The following is a 12,340-nucleotide window of genomic DNA, read 5'->3' as shown; positions in this document are numbered from 1 at the left end:
TGCCGGGGAGGCAATTGTTCTAATTTTTAGTTGTTTTATTTAGTCTTTCTTTAGTTTAAGGGACTTCCGTTCCTTAAACTTTTCTTATATTCTTTTTGTAGTTTCTTCTTATGCGTAGGTCACAGGGTGGTGAACTAGTACCATTAAATCCTGAGATCAAGAAATCCTTGCGCGAGTTGAGACGATCACAAAGGTTATTACCGACAGAGGAAGAGCTGAGTACTCTGTCAAGCTACTACGAGAACGCCCTGTTCGAAGGAGATCCACCTACATCTCCTGCCTCTACTTCTTCAGCTGAGACAGTTACTTCTCCAGAAATCCCAGTCATGGCTGAAGAAGCAACCATTGCTAGTCACTCAGAGCCTACAGCTGCGAATCTCTACAAAGGATTCAAACTACCTGGGGAGGCGAGAAAATTCGAGCCAAAGCCTTCCTATATTAATCTGGTTGAGAGAAACCAGTTCGGGGGAGCTGCAAATGAAGATGCAGCCAAGCACATGGAGATTTTTATTGATTATTGCTGCGCTATACCCCCGCCGGCCAGTGTGACCCAAGATCAGATCAAGGAGACCATGTTCATTTTCTCCTTCGTGATCTTTGCAAGGGAGTGGTATAGAGATCCGGACCGAGCCGCTCATGGGATCACCGACTGGAATTCCTTAGCCCTGGCATTCTACAAAAAGTACTTCTTTGCCTCGAAGACGAATGCCATTAGAGCTCAGATCACGAGCTTTAAACAAGGGCCTGATGAGAACTTTCATGAAGCATGGGTCCGTTTCAAGAGCCAGTGCGAACCATACCGAGCATGGGTTCGAAAAATGGAGTCTTTGCAATCGGTTCTATAATGGGTCGTATGACGATCGAGGGCTATTTTGGATGTCTGACCAATGGCCGATTTGCGAGAACATGGGAGAGACTAAGGGGTGGAAGATCATCGATGATTTGGCCACTCATAAGGCTGAATATGGGAATTCGAGAGGAAACCGAGAGGAGAGCGCTGAATCTTCCTCTGTTCTTTGCACTAGAAGCTCTCACTGCAAGGTTTGACAAATATGAATTGGGAGGAGCTTCTAAAGGTGGGATGTACCATGTTAACGCTGTTTCAGATGGTCCTTTCGTCTGTAGAAGATGTGGAGCCGAGGGGCATGTCTCAGAGAATTGTTCTGTTCCCTTTGAGTCTTGTGCTGCCTTTCAACACTATAGGCAGACAAACACATACTATGAGCCGAATGTCCACCCAACTTGAGGTGGAGTAGCCAGAATGTCCTGAATCCGACTCAACCTCCACAACAGCAGCAGCAGCAAGCTTATGTGCCCCCTCATCATAAGCAACAACAATACCAAAAACCTCCCTATGTGCCGCAGCAAAGAACAATCCCAATTCCGATTTTCTTTGAGTTTAAGAACTTCTGCTTTGAAGGAGTCCCAAGCTAGAGAGGCGGGATGAAGCTACTAGAGAGCCAAATTGCTCAATTGGCTAGTAAGAGTACCACTCGAGCTCCTGGACACTTACCGACTCAAACTGACCAGAAAGAGACCCTGAATGCCATTACTTTGAATAGTGGGTGGAGGGGCCTGCTATGGTCGAGGATGCCCCTGAAAATAATGAGGCGGAACCGAGTCAAAAGAAAGCTTTAACGAAAAATAACAAGAACAAGGCGTCTACCAGGTATATCAGTCGATCGACTGATATACCCGGTTGATCGACTGATATGCGGTTCGGAGCTTCAGGCTGTACACCTCGATCGATCGATCGAAAAAGGTGGTCGATCGTGAGACCCTGCGATATTGAGAAATTTCGTCCTTCAATGCCCGATAATTTAACAGACCATTTGTTCCGGGGTTCGACAACTCCGAAAGTATTGGGGCAAGACCCGAGTCTTTGATGGGTCCGTCCCGATTCAGTTCGACCCAATGTCGGTCAATGGCTCACATTTGAGACGGTCTGAGGAGGGTTCAAGCTTCAATAGGGAGAAGGTGGTGGACTTTCAGCCTAAGTCCACGGATGCCGGCATGCGAGACTTAGAAGAGAGGGCTAAGGTACTTCTCTCAGCCCCATATCCAGAGAGACTAGTGCCTACGAAGGAACAGGTATCTTTCAATAAATTTGAAAAGGTTATTCATAGTTTGAATGTACAAGTTCCTTTCCTTGAGTTGGTCAATCAAGTGCCTGCCTACACTAAATTCATGAAACAACTCCTGTCTAAGAAAAAGTCACTTAAAACAGTGCATACTGTCGCACTAACTGAGGAAACTCGTTCTTATCTGTCTCACACTACGCCCCATAAACTAGCTGACCCAGGTAGCTTTTCTGTTTCTTATAATATAGGTACCTTCTCTATTGAGAAGGCATTATGTGACCTAGGAGCTAGTATAAGCGTCATGCCCCTGAGCCTTGCTAGGAAGCTCAAATTGACTAGGTTCGCAGTGATGATATGACGATGCGGATGGCGACCGATCTGCGGTCCAGCCAATAGGAGTCCTAGAAGACATCCCCGTGCAAATAGGGAAGTTTTTCTTCCCTGTTGACTTTGTCGTCCTAGATATGCTTGAGGATGCCCACATACCTATCATTCTATGTAGGCCGTTTTTGCATACTGCTGGTGCAGTTATTGATGTTGGTTCTGGGACCCTGACCTTCAAAGTGGGGAAGCATTCTATTGTCTTTGCCCAGCCGGCTAAGAAAAAGGACCCAATGTGGCCTGTGACTTGTAACACGGTTTCTGACAAGAAATCGTACTTTGTGCTTCCTCATTTACCTATCTCTATTCCTGTTGTAACCCCTCCGCCCCAGATTGGGAGCAAATTGGAGGAAGATTTGTCTATTTCTAATATTGCGAGGAATTTGGTTTGGGAAGGAAGAGCTGCAAGTCACTCTAGCTGCGAAGAAGCCAATCATTTCACGAGGAGGTCTTGGTTGCCTTAGCTATGCCACCGATGAGGAAGTTGATGACGAGCCAGTCCAAGTAACGGAGTCCGACTTGGACTTTGATGAGCAAGAAGAGGTCATCGACTGGGGAGATGATGAAAGTGTTGATCCGTTGAGCCATACGGACGTGGAAGCTAAGAAGGGTGCAACTGATAAGATAAGCACCGTTGAGGCTACCTCTAGTAGCCAGAAGCCGACGAAGTGGGCCATTCCGTGGCCGTTCTTGATCAACTACTAGTTGATCTCATGTTTTCCAAACTTTTTATTTGCTTTTGTTAGACACTTTTTATTGCTTTTGTGTGCGCGGAATTTCGCATTTTATTTTGCTTGCTTAGGATTTTATACGTTTTAGACTTTATTTTGGGTTTTGCGCAATTTTGGGCGCGTATTATTGTGCATTTACAGGTTTTTTAGACCTCTTTAGCTCAAGTAATTGAGCAAATACGAAGAAATAAGAAGTTACAGCAGTATCTTCAGTCGATCGACTGGGCTATATAGTCGATCGACTGGTCTGCAGGTTCCAGGAGCTACTGTTCCTTTCACCTCGGTCGATCGACTGAGCTATGTGGTCGATCGACCGACCTGCACTGCTGTACCTGTTCATTCTATGTTTGGTCGATTTCGGACTTAAGGGAGTTTTCTACTCCAATTTATCTTCCGTCATTTTATTTATTTCTTCTATTTTTCCCAATTATGCACATAATACCGCTTCATTATTGTCCTTCTCGATTTTATGCGTAGGTTTCGTTTTGTCTTTTAGGTACTTTTTAGTAGCACTGCTGGCTACTGAAACCTCCTAGCTCACGCTGGTTTGGGGATGTTTCCTTTGCTGCGCTTAAAGTCTTGTGAGTTCCCGAGTTCCACTTCACGTCATTTTTATTTGATTACTTTCTCGCAAATTCCCATTTCTCTTTTCTTCATTACATGATTTTGCACAATGGGGACATTTTGCGATTTGGTTTGGGGAAGGGTTTTGCGTCGCATATCATTTGCTTGCATTCACGTTTACATTTTGTTTTGCATTGTTTATTTCATTCTTATATTCAAAAAATTCAAAAAATTGAAAAATTTCAAATAATTCAAATAAAATGCATCGGAACGGTAGTTGATACCCTTCGTTGTGAGTACCAAAAATATTATTTATATTTCCTATTAAAACTAACCTAGGCTAGTGGTAACAGGGTCGAACCACAAGGAGGCGAATGTAATTAATAATTGTCTAATTCTAGTCTAAGGTAACGAATGTGGGGGTTGAATTGATTTGGTCTATAGCTAAAGGCAAAAAAGATAATAAACTAAATAGACGGATAAAACAAATATTAAAAAGGGGTGCAAGGATGGTCGGTTCACTATAGTTTCGGTGGTAGCAAACTAGGTAGGTCTAAAACAATCACATGAGACGGGAAAATAAGAGGTCCTCTCGGTCCACTCTCACAGGTAGCATCTTTCGATCTCGCTACAGGTCCCTAATATCACTAATACTGACTTTCGTCCTGAAAAGTGACTAAAAATCTAAACGATGCCTATCTTTCGATCTCAGCAAAGTTTAGTCATTTTAATTGGTAGTCTAATAACCTTCCCTATCTTTCGATCTAATGGGTCAGTCATATACTAAGCATTCAACTAGTCGCATGCATTCGATTCGTCAAATATAGCAATTAAAACAATTAAAACGTAATAAAGCTCATGAGGTCAGTCGATCAACCGGGTAGGGTGATCGATCGACCAACACGCGATTAGGGCTCCCTAATTCTAATGCCGCCTACACTATAATTCCTCTACATCCTAGCACAATTAATTTAGTTACTCATACTAGAGATGATAACAACAATTAAATTGACTAAATAATCTACTGAATTCATGCTTCAACTGATTAAATGAACGATTAACATAAAACAATAAATTGGCTTCAGGAGATCTAACGTAGCAATTCTATACTACGAATGAAAACTAAAAAACGAAATTTCAGAACAGAAGAATACCGCGTATAGAAATTGTAGAGGAAAGATCAAACCCGATTGCAAATGTAAACTTTATTGATGAAAGAATAAACTAAAACTAATCTATTGAATTGTATGTATAGAACTTGATGAATAAAACTGGATGCCAAAACTGAAACCTAAAGCTACGTTATATAGGAATATAACGTCACACTTATTCCTAAACCTAAGAATACATTGGGCTTTCTAATTCTCGATCTTTTATTTTGCGTCAGACCCGTTGTTCAGTCGATCGACCATAAGCATCAGTCGATCGACCAACTTGCTTCTGACAGAGCTTCAGTATGTCGTGCTCGTCGATCGACCATGTAGGTCGATCGATCGACCAAGGGTCTTTATCTGAAATTGCATTCTGTCGATTCCTGCAGCGCGCACTGATATTAGAATAGCTGTCAGTTCTTCGTTACTTGGTCAAATCAGGCGTTCTACACGGCGTTGGAAAGCTAAGAGGATAAGCATAAACTACATAAATGAGCTCTGAAATGCGTGTAAAATAGGGCGTAAAACAACATATTTAGGACATGCATCAAACTTCCCCAAACCAAACCCTTGCTTGTCCGTAAGCAAGAACTAGACTCGATCTAAAGGAATGAGTTCAAACTCAGAGCGAAATACAATTGAATAACATAAACCAATTTAATGCAATAACCAACAATCAATTAGCAAATGAATCATGCAAACGAGTTATGGAGTCGTTAAAAACATGTTGAACCGTCAACTATAGAGACTTATCAAATTGGACTCTCACGGGTCGCTCAAATCACTCATAAGCACAGGTGAATAATGTAAAGATAGAAAGAATTCATTTTGTAGTGACACTCACCTAAAAACGACCTATAAGAACATGCCTGCAATCTAATATGAAAGTAATCTCTACAACCGTACATATGCATTCCAACCAATCAGATGACCATGACACATGCCGAGGTATATATGGATATGTGAGGTAATGGGTAAGAAGAGGGCAAAACATTTATGGAAACGTGGGGGTACAGGTGATCAAGCTAGTACCGAAACAAAGCCAAATGATAACATCCTTCTTCTTGCTCAAAATTCAATCGATACGGTGCTATAGCAAGCACAAAACTCACAATCTCCGTAATAATAAATCAATCAACTCCCCATAAGATATAAATGCAACATGGGAGCAAAAACCGCCATATAAAAAGGACTTTAAATTATGCGAATTGATTTTTCTCTTCTTTTTTTTCTTTCTCGGGCTGCAGTCGATCGACCAATGAAACCGGTCGATCGACTGCCTTCTACGGTACATAGTTTTTTTTTTCTTTTTTCTTTCGATTTATTTTTTCTTTCTTCTTTTTTTTTTCTTTTCTATTTATTTCTTTCCTTCCTTTTTCATCTTCCCAACAACATCTCAAACATGAGCATATGCTACCAAAAACAAAGTAACAATCCCAAAAACGTAAACTACTAGCTTGACAAGGGCAGGCTATATGTAGGATGTAGTTAACGGGACAAAAAGGCTATTTTTGGCAGTGTGGAGCTTATGGGCATAATGAATAAAGAAAAATCTCTACCACATGTGTCAACAAACCACAAACCGAATGCATACAGGTATTAAGCAGATTAAGTTCATATTTATGCACATTGATATGACATGTCTCATAAGGAGTACTACTCACATTCCTAAATAAACCGGTCATAGATGTCACCAGTTATAGGCTCTAAATCTCAGAAATATGATGTAGTTTGCCAATTTTCTAAGTCAAGTCTCAAGTTCAGCAAATAATTTAACGAAAACTCGTAGACTATGCATATATGATTCTACCAATAACATGTCAATTAGCAAGGCTTAGGCAAAAATAGATGCAAATGCAATGTCATCATGGAAATACTACCGTTCCGACTCAACCTATATGCTAAAATAAACGTGCATTTTATTGAAATTTTTGAAATTTTTCAATTTTTTTGAATTTTGTATATATGGATGAAATGAAATAAACAATGCAATAAACAATGCAAGACAAAAATATAAACGTGAAACAGAAATGCAATAAAACTTATGCAAATGCGACGCAAAACCCTTCCCCAAACTAAATCACACAATGTCCCCATTGTGCAAAATCATGTAATGAAATAAAAGAGAAACGGGAATTTGCGAGAAAATAAGTAAATAAGACATAAAGTAAAGACAAGGAGACTCACAAGACTTTAAGCGCAGCAAAAGGAAACCTCCCCAAACCAGCATGAGCTAGGAGGTTTCTGTAGCTAGCAGTGCTACCAAAAAGTACCTGAAAGACAAACAATACCACGCATAAAACCGAGAAAACAATATTGAAGCGGTAATTATGTGCAAAGTTACGAAAATGGAAGAAATCAGAAATGAGTCGGGAAATAAAATAGAGTAGAAAACTCCCTCAATCCCGCAAAACGACCCAGCACAGCAGGGGAAAGGTCGTGAACAGGTACAACAGCGGCAATGGTCGATCGACCATAGCTGGCAGTCGATCGACCAAAGTGAACAGGAACAAAAACTCATGAGATGCGCAACTCAGTCGATCGACCATGGAAGGCAGTCGATCGACTGGGAAAACTGCTGTAACTTTCTGATTTCTTCGAACTAGCTCAATAAGATGAGCTAATATGGTCTTGTAACCTGCAAATGCACATAATAACGCGCCCAAAAATTGCGCAAAACCCAAAGTATCCGACTAAAGTATAGCTAATTATTAGAGCACACAAAAACAAATAAAGCTAAATATTCCAAAACCAAATTAAACGAAATGTTTCAAACTCCGGGTTGCCTCCCGGTAGAGCTAGATTAGACGGTCCCAGCTCGACCCATTTTTCGATCATTAAAAAGCACAAATCACTGGCCCACTACTAGGCTTCTGACTGAACGCAGTGGCTTCAACAACTGTCAAATCTAATCCCGGCCTCCACAACAAGGCAACGGAAGAACAACAACGTCTCGCAGCATCCGGATCCCAATCTTTCACCTCAGCGCACAGCTTCTTTTTAGACGGCATATCCTTATCAGGACCTCCTCCTGGATCATATATCTGGGCAGTGCCAGACTTCAAACTAGGAACACCCAACTCACCTCCGGGGTCTTTGAACTTGCCAAGACCTGTAGAAAGAGAAACAAAGTGATGTTCCTCTAATTTGTTCCCAAACTGGGACGGAGGCGTCAATTCTACAAAGAAGAAATGGTTCAATGTGAAGGAGTAAGAAGGTATACATAATCGACTAAAGGAGTGGAATTACCTCTAATCGGATAGGAGTGGTCTTCATTTACCTTCTCATCGTCATCCGGAATAGGCGTTGGTGACGATTTAACAATTCCCAAGGCTGCAGGGGTCGATCGAACAGCGTCACTACTCGATCGAGTAGTTTCCTCCTCCAGCATAACTGGTCGATCGACCACTGGTACCAGTCGATCGACCGTTCTTCCTTCTGTAATGTCATTCGTTCGACCACATAAATCTGCTTGATGAATTCTTCATGTGGCACAGCATTGAAGTCTTCAATTGACGCCTCATCTTCCTCCAAATCATCATTCTCCGAGTCATACATATCATCATTTTGCTCGGCAGCTACTTGAGCCAAGAGAAGCTCAAGTCTTTTGAAAGAAGCTTCTCTCTGTTCAGCGACTTCTTGCATTTGGAGTTTAAGCATCTCCGCCATAGACTTCATTTCCGCACTTTCTTCAGAAGGAAGAGAGTCTTGCTGAGGCGGTGCAAAGGAATATGAAGGCTCTTGGAAGCCTTGCTGATAGTACGGATGTGGTGGCGTATAATGATCTTGTTTATATTGCCAGTAAGCATAGACTTGGTCCATATCTGCTCGGCACATAACAGAATCATGCCCCTCAGCGCCACATCTCCCACAAATCTCCACCTGCTGCTCCCAAGAATGGAACATGAGTGGACTCTCCTGAAGTACTGCAAATAAACAACACTAAAGAAGAAGATAAGAACTGCCTCAAGGTACTCAGTCTTCCCTTGAGGCGAAAAACAGACTAAAATAAAGACAACCAAAAATTAGAACAATTGCCTCCCCGGCAACGGCGCCAAAATTTGATACCCGTCGTTGTGAGTACCAAAAATAATATTTATATTTCCTATTAAAACTAACCTAGGCTAGTGGTAACAGGGTCGAACCACAAGGAGGCGAATGTAATTAATAATTGTCTAATTCTAGTCTAAGGTAACGAATGTGGGGGTTGAATTGATTTGGTCTATAGCTAAAGGCAAAAAAGATAATAAACTAAATAGACGGATAAAACAAATATTAAAAAGGGGTGCAAGGATGGTCGGTTCACTATAGTTTCGGTGGCAGCAAACTAGGTAGGTCTAAAACAATTACATGAGACGGGAAAATAAGAGGTCCTCTCGGTTCACTCTCACAGGTAGAATCTTTCGATCTCGCTACAGGTCCCTAATATCACTAATACTGACTTTCGTCCTGAAAAGTGACTAAAAATCTAAACGATACCTATCTTTCGATCTCAGCAAAGTTTAGTCATTTTAATTGGTAGTCTAATAACCTTCCCTATCTTTCGATCTAATGGGTCAGTCATATACTAAGCATTCAACTAGTCGCATGCATTCGATTCGTCAAATATAGCAATTAAAACAATTAAAACGTAATAACGCTCATGAGGTCAGTCGATCGACCGGGTAGGGTGGTCGATCGACCAACACGCGATTAGGGCTCCCTAATTCTAATGCCGCCTACACTATAATTCCCCTACATCCTAGCACAATTAATTTTGCTACTCATACTAGAGATGATAACAAAATTGACTAAATAATCTACTGAATTCATGCTTAAACTGATTAAATGAACGATTAACATAAAACAATAAATTGGCTTCAGGAGATCTAATGTAGCAATTCTATACTACGAATGAAAACTAAAAAACGAAATATCAGAACAGAAGAATACCGCGTATAGGAATTGTAGAGGAAAGATCAAACCCGATTGCAAATGTAAACTTTATTGATGAAAGAATAAACTAAAACTAATCTATTGAATTGTATGTATTGAACTTGATGAATAAAACTGGATGCCAAAACTGAAACCTAAAGCTACGTTATATAGGAATATAACGTCACACTTATTCCTAAACCTAAGAATACATTGGGCTTTCTAATTCTCGATCTTTTATTTTGCGTCGGACCGTTGTTGATCGATCGATCATAAGCATCAGTCGATCGACCAACTTGCGCTGTACAGGAGCTTCAGATGTCGTGCTCTGGTCGATCGACCATGTAGGTCGATCGATCGACCAAGGGTCTTTGTCTGCATTGCATTCTGTCGATTCCTGCAGCGCGCGCCGATATTAAAACAGCTGTCATTTCTTCATTACTTGGTCAAATCAGGCGTTCTACGCGGCGTTGGAAAGCTAAGAGGATAAGCTTTCACCTCCAAGTGGAATCACTCGATTATAATCTCTAGAACACGAGATATTGCAATCTGAAGCAGGCTGCAATAATGTGAAGTGCTTCTTTGCTTGTTAAACTCGTACGCACCCATGCTTTTGCTATCTTTAGGCCTTGAAACGCGCACCAAGCTCATTCCTCGAGTCAATACTTCATGTCAAATTCAATGCTAAGTACTTAGGGACGGATTTGGCTTGATTTCTACTCATTTCCGCATAAATCTACAATATTACATAAAAATACGAAAGTAGACAAAATGGGGCAAATAGTAGCATAAACTACATAAATGAGCTCTGAAATGCGTGTAAAATAGGGCGTAAAACAACATATTTAGGACACGCATCAAACTTCCCCAAACCAAACCCTTGCTTGTCCGTAAGCAAGAACTAGACTCAATCTAAAGGAATGAGTTCAAACTCAGAGCGAAATACAATTGAATAGCCTAAACCAATTTAATGCAATAACCAACAATCAATTAGCAAATGAATCATGCAAACGAGTTATGGAGTCGTTAAAAACATGTTGAATCGTCAACTATAGAGACTTATCAAATTGGACTCTCACGGGTCGCTCAAATCACTCATAAGCACAGGTGAATAATGTAAAGATAGAAAGAATTCATTTTCTAGTGACACTCACCTAAAAACGACCTATAAGAACATGCCTGAAATCTAATATGAAAGTAATCTCTACAACCGTACATGTGCATTCCAACCAATCAGATGACCATGACACATGCCGAGGTATATATGGATATGTGAGGTAATGGGTAAGAAGAGGGCAAAACATTTATGGAAACGTGGGGGTACAGGTGATCAAGCTAGTACCGAAACAAAGCCAAATGACAACATCCTTCTTCTTGCTCAAAATTCAATCGATACGGTGCTATAGCAAGCACAAAACTCACAATCTCCGTAATAATAAATCAATCAACTCCCCATAAGATATAAATGCAACATGGGAGCAAAAATCGCCATATAAAAAGGACTTTAAATTATGCGAATTGATTTTTCTCTTTTTTTTTTCTTTCTCTGGCTGCAGTCGATCGACCAATGAAACCGATCGATCGACTGCCTTCTACTGTACATAACTTTTTTTTTCTTTTTTTTTTTCGATTTATTTTTTCTTTCTTCTTTTTTTTTTTCTTTTCTATTTCTTTCTTTCCTTCCTTTTTCATCTTCCCAACAACATCTCAAACATGAGCATATGCTACCAAAAACAAAGTAACAATCCCAAAAACGTAAACTACTAGCTTGACAAGGGCAGGCTATATGTAGGATGTAGTTAACGGGACAAAAAGGCTATTTTTGGCATTGTGGAGCTTATGGGCATAATGAATAAAGGAAAACCTCTACCACATGTGTCAACAAACCACAAACCGAATGCATACCGGTATTAAGCAGATTAAGTTCATATTTATGCACATTGATATGACATGTCTCATAAGGTGTACTACTCACATTCCTAAATAAACCGATCATAGATGTCACCAGTTATAGGCTCTAAATCTCAGAAATATGATGTAGTTTGCCAATTTTCTAAGTCAAGTCTCAAGTTCAGCAAATAATTTAACGAAAACTCGTAGACTATGCATATATGATTCTACCAATAACATGTCAATTAGCAAGGCTTAGGCAAAAATAGATGCAAATGCAATGTCATCATGGAAATACTACCGTTCTGACACAACCTATATGCTAAAATAAACGTGCATTTTATTGAAACTTTTGAAATTTTTCAATTTTTTTGAATTTTGTATATATGGATGAAATGAAATAAACAATGCAATAAAAAATGCAAGACAAAAATATAAACGTGAAACAGAAATGCAATAAAACTTATGCAAATGCGACGCAAAACCCTTCCCCAAACTAAATCACACAATGTCCCCATTGTGCAAAATCATGTAATGAAATAAAAGAGAAACGGGAATTTGCGAGAAAATAAGTAAACAAGACATAAAGTAAAGACAAGGAGACTCGCAAGACTTTAAGCGCAGCAAA

At 40.2% G+C, this 12,340-nt stretch overlaps 1 non-coding gene across 1 annotated transcript; it reads right to left on the bottom strand.

Moving 5' to 3' along the window:
- Nucleotides 1-707: 707 nt before the first annotated feature.
- Nucleotides 708-812, bottom strand: LOC141636820 (small nucleolar RNA R71). Its single transcript, XR_012541403.1, has one exon. It is a non-coding gene; the product is annotated as a small nucleolar RNA R71 (small nucleolar RNA).
- Nucleotides 813-12,340: the final 11,528 nt, after the last annotated feature.

This window comes from Silene latifolia, chromosome Y, assembly GCF_048544455.1.
Source record: "Silene latifolia isolate original U9 population chromosome Y, ASM4854445v1, whole genome shotgun sequence".
Taxonomy (NCBI): domain Eukaryota; kingdom Viridiplantae; phylum Streptophyta; class Magnoliopsida; order Caryophyllales; family Caryophyllaceae; genus Silene; species Silene latifolia.
This window is presented reverse-complemented; position numbering and strand designations above follow the sequence as displayed.